The sequence below is a fragment of the Carassius gibelio genome, chromosome A10 (assembly GCF_023724105.1).
Source record: "Carassius gibelio isolate Cgi1373 ecotype wild population from Czech Republic chromosome A10, carGib1.2-hapl.c, whole genome shotgun sequence".
NCBI classification, from domain to species: Eukaryota; Metazoa; Chordata; class Actinopteri; order Cypriniformes; family Cyprinidae; genus Carassius; species Carassius gibelio.
The window spans coordinates 17,163,701-17,171,801 of record NC_068380.1 but is presented as its reverse complement, the minus strand read 5'-3'; positions in this window follow the sequence as shown (position 1 = coordinate 17,171,801).

The window sequence follows — 8,101 nt, the reverse complement described above, 5'->3', positions numbered from 1 at the left end:
AAGATTATTCTAGAATGGCAATGTGAAATATATCTTCTTTTTCCACAACATTTCTGAATTCTCATTGCTCAATACCAGTTCTGATTGGTCGATGAAAGATTTTTTGGCTACACTCTTCAAAATTAAATGGCAGCAAATGCTATGGAAGAACCAGTTTACGTTTTCCAAATAACTTTTCAGGGAACAGTAACCATTTGTAACCAAAAGTTTTACCAAAACAACCATTTTTCCTGAGTGTAAAGCACATTTTAATAACCATTTCCTACTATAAAGAACCTTTTATGCAATGGAAATAAAAGTTCTAAAGGGTTGGCATCAGTGGTTCAGTTTAGAACCTTTAACATCCATGGAACTTTCCAATGCACAATCAGCACTTTATAGTGGAAAAGGGTTCTTTACATTATTTAAATGTTCTTTGCACTAAGAAAAACAGTGGGTCTTTAATGAACTATTTTCGGAAAGCTTCTTTGTCCTAGTCAACAGGAACTTGGTCTGTTTCTAATCAGTTATGTAATAAAGTAGTTTTAGAGACAAAAATGAAAAAAAAAAAATAGAAAGCTTTGTGATAAATATGAATGATAACTCTGGTATTATACGAGTCTGGGCCACTGAAATTTTTCTAATGAACACACACTTAACAGCGTTGTAGTTGTATTATCACCTCCTTGTTGCTCACATATTTAATAATACACCATTCCATCATGAGTTATTCCTCATTTATTCACTTTTTCACTTTCATATGCAGCACAATTTCTCGCATGCCATTGCCGGTAACCGAAAAGCATTGTGTCTAATTGAGGAAAACATGGGGTCACTAAAATAAACAAAAGTTTAGAGGAGCTAGTTCGCAGGCAGAGGAAATGGGCAGGTTTCCCCCGGTCCATATGTCAGTAATTTGGGGGCATTGTATACCTTGGCCTGAGAGAGAGGCTCATGATCGATGGAGGGGTGAAAATCCCGAGTCGCTGGCTCCGTGCGCTGCCCCGAAAATTGCTTTCAGCTGATAGCTTCATTTCACTTGACATTTATCAAGTGGATTACTGTGTGTTTCTCTGTTTACCACTACCATGATGGAGAGGATTGTGATAGCAGCGGGGAGACCAAATGTTTTTCCTTCTGTGTCGCTGGAAATATATACATGTAAATTGGCTCTGTAAACTCTTGAATTGACAATAAACTCTTATCAGAGAAATATATACGCCGAGTTATGTGGACAGTCACCTCTTGACCCTTGACAGAACGGGGTCAGTGAGGCGCAAAATCAAAACAATACATCTGCTATTAACCGAGACAAGTATCCAGTGGCCTTTTCTGTCTTGCCATGTGGAAATGCATAAAAATATTCCATGTTTAATCTCCAGTTTGCATGCAAATAGGTTAGGACTGCACTGCATTATTCATCCTCTCAGTCTCGTGACAATGCTAGAACACTGATATGCTGGTTAGGTGGGAATATGAGCACTTTACAGACAACGGGGTCTCCAGCGAAGGAGCAGAGCTGTGCTATTATACTTTCCCTGATTACGGTCCACGCACGCATCTGTACGCGGAGATAGTTACCGAGGGCCTCGAGAGCGCGTTTAATCACTTCAGTGGCCCCGAATTGGCTCCCGCGCGCTCGACGCGTCCTCGCCTGAAGTGCGCGAGCCACCCCGACCGCCTCATCAAGAATCCAATCAGTTTAAGCGCGAGATGCACTTCGCTGGAGATGAAAAGAGATTTTCCGTCGGCATGTCGGTGCCATAAGGGCATGATCACTGCATATGCAAAGTGGAAGGGAAATTAGCGCGGGTTCTCCTCCCTCTGATAGTCATGCATGTATCAGGAGAGTTTACAAGGAGTTCAAAACGAAGCCTTTTCTGGCAAATGCATTATTCATTCTTGATCTCAGGTCGGTCTGAGCGCTTTTTAAAGAATTACACAACTTAATATGTGGCTTGGTTGGGGACTGCATTGTAGGCATGATGATAGCCTGCGCGAGCGCGCGGTTAGATTTAACAGCCACGTGCTCGTGTCACTTCACACTTGAATTGGACTTCGAGCTCGCTGATGTTATTCGGTATCAGCCTAACAAACTTTTACTCCTTGATCATTTATTATACTCCCTGTGAGGAAGCACAGAATCGAAAGGCCTCTTTTTATCCCTATTTTTTTCTACAGTTCATCGAATATTTCAAGGTTCTTTAGTGGAAAATGATCTTTAGATTATTCCGATGTTCTTCACACAAACAACAATGGTTATTTTAAGAACTGTTCACTGTTTGGTTCTTTGGGGAACCAAAGTCGTTCTTCTGATGAGTCACTGTGAGAATGCAACCTTTATGTTATTGAGAGTGTATGAATGTTAAGCAAATCAGAAGAGACAGGGCAGATTGAATGACTTATACCTTAGAAATGTCTTTAGAACAATAATAAAAATAGCGAGTTGGCCCAGCTATGAAGTATGATTTGCTAGTGATTATAATCAGGTTCAGGTGGTGCTGGGGGAAGTAGAGGGAGGGAAGTGTTTATTTTGAAGCCATTCGATTGAACAAAATGGGTCATCAATATCTGTCAGTTTTCCATAAAGTGGAAATAATAATACAAATATATATTAAATTCTAAATTGCCTACTTGAAGCTCTATTCCTTTTAAATTGTTAAAGTGTAAATTGCTTAAAATAATTTTTAGGACCCTTTGCCTATTTCCAAGCACTATAAATGCAAATCAGATTTTTACAAATGCAAACCACTGAGCTTAATCAGGTTATGAATATTGAATTTAACATGGAGACCAGGCTGTGAGAGAGAGACTTACAGTCTTTACAGTAGAATTTTATTGGATTTCTCATTGAAAGTTTCATCAGCCAGACAGTCGGTATGTTGTTTAACACCAGCAGAATCCACTGAACACATTGTAGCCTCGTTTTTCATTCTATTAAATATGATGCAAACCTGACTTAGGTCTATCCTAGTTTAGTCTGTGGAAATAGTTTCCTTCCGGCTGTCCTCCATCCAACCTGAACCACCTGATGGATTCTATTGAACAGAAATGTCTTTGAGTTTGAAGTGGTTAAACTGTCATTTCAAATCGTCTGGACATTGTGATTACCGCCACAGGAGGAATTATATATTTAGCTTTTAGTCCGTAGCGATTTCCTGCCCCTTTCTTGATCCTAAGTGATGCCCCCATCTCCACGGAGTCTCGATATCCCCACGGGAGGACTGTAATCAACGGCTCGGAGCACGAGAGACGAGAGATGAGGCGAGTGGGGGTCACGGCATACATGCGCGCATGCACAAAGCTGTCTGTGCCAAGCACGTATTATTCATAATTCTTTACTGCGCAAACGAGAAGGGAGGCACCTGCCATGCAAGTTAGTTAAAGGGACACGCGACTGGGCTGAGAGGCCCCTCACTGGGCCCCTGATCACAAGTGACAGTGCAGCTAAAGCTGAGGGGAATGAAAGTGGACTGTCTGCAGATTTCAAGATTGGGGGTGTGACTGCTGTCTAAGGCCACCAAGATTTCTCAGCCAGTAACATCTAAAAATACACTTTATTTGAGGTATGATGTTGAGGATGTAGGAGTCTCACACACTGACTGAAAAAAGGTTTCAAAAGGGGGGATTTCGAATGACAGAACCATGTTTTGTTCCGAAAAGAAGCAGTGAACAGTTCTTAAAAGAACAATGTTTTTCCTTAGTGTGAAGAAGATTACAGTAATCTAAAGAGCCTTTTGACCATTGGGAAGATTCCATGGACGTTGAAGGTCATTCGTGATATCATCAATGTCAATCAAGAACCTTTATTTTTAGTGGCATAAAGTCTGGCAAACTTTGGAGCTTATTAACTGCCAATCGATATGTTGTAGATTGTCAGTGAACTACGGCTCTGTGTAGTAAAGGCGAACCAGTGTTGCCAAGTCTGCGGTTGTTTTTCATGTCCGCGGGTCGAAGCAACCACAATGAAGTGATGTTTATCCCTTAAAATGCTAATTTTACCAAGGCAATTTTTTTTATCACCTGGAATGAAACACAATTGGGCTAGTTTTGAGAAGTAATTGGGCAGGTTTTGTTGTGAAAACCTGGCAACCCTGATGTGAACACACGTGCTGGAGATCTACTACTAATACTACTAACTAGATGCGCATGACAATCGCATTAGATTTTTTTGCACAGCTCTAAATAAATCCGTAATTTTCGTGTGGAAGAAATTGTCACAAATGTGTGTAGATGTTTCTCAGATTTTTTTTTCTGGAAAGATCTTTTTAAAATCTATTTTATAACCCAGAAAGCAAGCAGTTTCGGCCCAGATCCGGACCACATATGGCCTGCATGGATTTCACGTGGGCCAGATGTGGGCCGGATCTGGGCCGAAGCAGCTTGCTGTCTGGGAAGTTCTTAGTAAATGCAGCCTCTTTCATTTTGGTTTCATACAGTTTTGAAAACTTCCAAAATTATACTACAACTATTAGAATTTTAAGGAAGGTTTTAATTTAACGACTAAAAATGTCATGTGGTGCAACAATCAAGTTAAAAGTAATACCATATTTTCCTTATGTGAGTGTACATATCTTAGACATTAATTTTTTTTTTTAATTTTTTTTTTTCAATATCATGAATTCTTAATTCTTTATTATTACATTAAGGAATTGCATCACATAACATTTAACAACTGAACTAACCTTAAAAAAATAAAAATATGTGATATTTTAGGTGATTTATTGATCTTGATAAAAACAGTAAGGGTCTGCGGGGTCCTCTCTTTATCATTTCCTGTTTTTATGCTTCTTTTCTTTTTTTTTGTTGCTGGTCCACATGCCTTTTGCCTTTGAATTTAGTTTTGTGACAAATTTTGATACATGCTCATCATAGATGCAAGTCTATGAATTGCATTTGAAATGTATTTTACAAAAAATAAATAATAATTGCATATGCTAATTAGTTCTAAAGTGAAATTAGTCATCGGCTAATGCCCCCCAGAGTTCAATGTCATGAGAGAGCAGACTCATGATGCCTCACAGAGCCCCTCTTATCAAACACTAAGTCACAAAGAAGAAGGATTGATGCATCTGAGTCCCAATACATAACAAGCTTCATTAAAAAGAATTGTCTATTCGAGGGTAAATGCACAGAGTGGACAGGAAGTCTACTAATCTGTAACCTGATGCGTACTCGAGGAAGGAAGGACTCAGGAACCAGCCTTCAGAGCTTTCACCAATCATATTCATCACAGAACCCAGTCCAGCCTCATTAGACCACAGCGCTGCACTTAACTAAACATCTTTTCCATAAAATAAATGCTTCCAGGTTACCCTCCGAGCAGGTCGCGCTCGCATCTGATCTCAATTACCTCCGTGCATCGGTCGAGGCTCGAACCCGGCCCATGGTGCAGTGCTGGACCTCTGGATCCACCGGCTGGAGGCGTCAGCCACGGCCTAGTACGTCACATTAAACAATGGGGGCTGGGGGTCTTATTGAATAATTGGTTCCTCATGGGTTCTTTCTCGAGGAATATTAATTACAAGATGATTAAAATCTTTTCAGGGTCTTTGGGTGAGTGTTGCGAGGGGAAGTAAGGCCCAGTGCAGGGAATGAGCACAGTTTGATGGGTTTAACTGTCATTTTGGGAGGAGATCGGACATTTGGTTTGTAGCTCAGAGAGGCATTTGTCTCCCGAGGGGAGAGAATTTCATGTGGATTTAGATTTTGGCAGTGTTTTCCAAATTAATAGAGTCTTTCAGCATCTAGTTTTTGTTACAGTGCTGGAAAAGTAGAAAAGAAAACAATGAAGAGCTGCACCATGAATGCATTGTTTTTCTCTCAAACAAGATGTCAGATTACGAACTAAATAACCTAAAGGGGTTTGGTTGTCTGTCTCTTCTGTAGCCCTTGGATCCTTAAAGACATGTATCAGTTATTTGTCTTTTTAGTCTAGCTGTGGTTAGTCTTTAAGGCTTCATTTAATGTGTTTGATAAGAATGCAATTTTAGCCAGCGCACATTCTCCTGATGTGGACAAGACTCCACCATGTGGCAGCAAACAGAACAACAGCCTCTCAGCTGCTCATCTCTTCTCCTCTTCAGGGATGAGCAATTGTTTTTTTGACCATAGATGCCACAGTTTTAAGTTCTGTTGTGAAGATGAGATCCCGTGCTCAGAGATATCATAATAATAAATAATGTTTCGGTGGGTTGCATTCGACGACGTGTCTAAATTTGCTTTCATCAGTCAGAAACTTTTATGGAATGTTTAACAGTATGGGTACGGGGCTATAGTTGTCACAATTTGTAGTCCAATATTTTTTGAGGATATAGGTTTATTTATTTATTTTTCTCTGTTATACATTTCTTTGAATAAAAGTACAATTATTTTTAAATATAATAAATTAGCATTCTTTTAAATGTATTAATTGTTATATATTTATCTTATGCTTAAACAATCATTTAATATTCAATATAATTCTGTAATGTGGGAAACTTTGGTTCATGTATGTTTAGAAACTGTGAATCTGAAAAACTCATGGCATTATTCATTTGTATGCATTTATTTAACGGATTAAATCATCTTTTATGAATATCTTTTTAAATCTATCAATCAGTCAATCAATTATTATATCAGAGGATGTTTAAAGAATATTAACCCAAAACTAAAATATGATAAATATGAGTATGGTAAATGTTTTGCTTTTAGTGGCTTGACATTTCAATATGAATATACAAGTATATTTGAACATACTTTGTATGTTACAAACACGTAATGCCATGAACATTCTGAAATCCTTTTAATATCTAATTTATGATTTTTAAATATTCCACTGAGCTCACTTTATCAAGAATTGAAAATAATAATAATAATTCATAAACAAAAAGTAAATGACTCTGGTTTCTGGATTTGGTGTGTTTGCCTCAGTTATAGTAACACATGATAAGTAAAAATTGATAGCCTGAATACACTGTAACTTTGGATAAAAGCGTCTGCTAAATGCATACATTTAATTTTAATATTACATTTATAGAGCACAGTCTTCTGAGTGCACACAGCTCAGATCTTCTGTAGTGTGTGTGTGTTCAGGATCAATCTGCACTCCTGCCGTTCTTCTGGTTTGGATCGTTTCCTCAAGGGTGCTGCACTGGAGACTGGACTATACAGTAGGACCAGTGTTTTACATCCACTCAGCTGGGCTCTGGTGAAACTGAAATATGAATGTATCTACAGCAGTGGTGTGGAGAACAGGTGATTTAGTGAAGCTGTGAACTTCAACAGCTCTTGACAAATGAGAGCTTATTCAAAGACGCTACACTTTCATCAAGCTCTTGGGTTTTATACACCTGTGTTATACCTGTCTCGTTTCTCATAAATGTTCCAGAGATCAGGGCTTTCTAAAAATCACGCTAATTTTGTATTTTGCACAGTACTGACCGGCAGAGAGAGAGAGAGCAGACAGTGGGGGCTAGAATCTGCTGTTACAGGAGACCGCCCGGGGTTAGTTGTCACAGACCTTGAATCTCAGTCATAGTTAAAACATAGTTGTTTTATGCTGTATTCAAACATGTAGTTCATTTAATACCTTTTAAATAACCAAACTACAATTATCTACAATATCTTCATAGCTGTGAACAACTGAACACAATAAAACTACACAAATCAGCTGTAGGGCCTATATAATGAAGGTTTTTCCAAATACAAGGTCAGTTATCATAATAATAATAATAGAATTATTATATTTATTATTATTATAAAACATAATACATTCATTACCATAACAGCTAATTATAATTATTATGATGGCCAAAACTATAGTTTGACATTTTTTTGACACTAAAAATGTATTTTCTTATTTACACATCGCTAGTAGCCCAAATTACTCATAATTTTGATTAACACACCGAATTCAAAATACATTTTGAGGTAAAAAGTCTTAAATGTTTTTTATTATTTTTTACAGTGTATAATTGAAATATAAATAATATTCGGTATGTTGTGCAAAATGACTTTGTGTAATGTTTCAAAAAATGTAATATATACAGTAATATAAAAATATTCTTCTCTAATGAGTGTCAATAAACAGAGGCTTCCATGCTGTGACAACTTACCCCATATCATTTTCCTGAGCAAATAT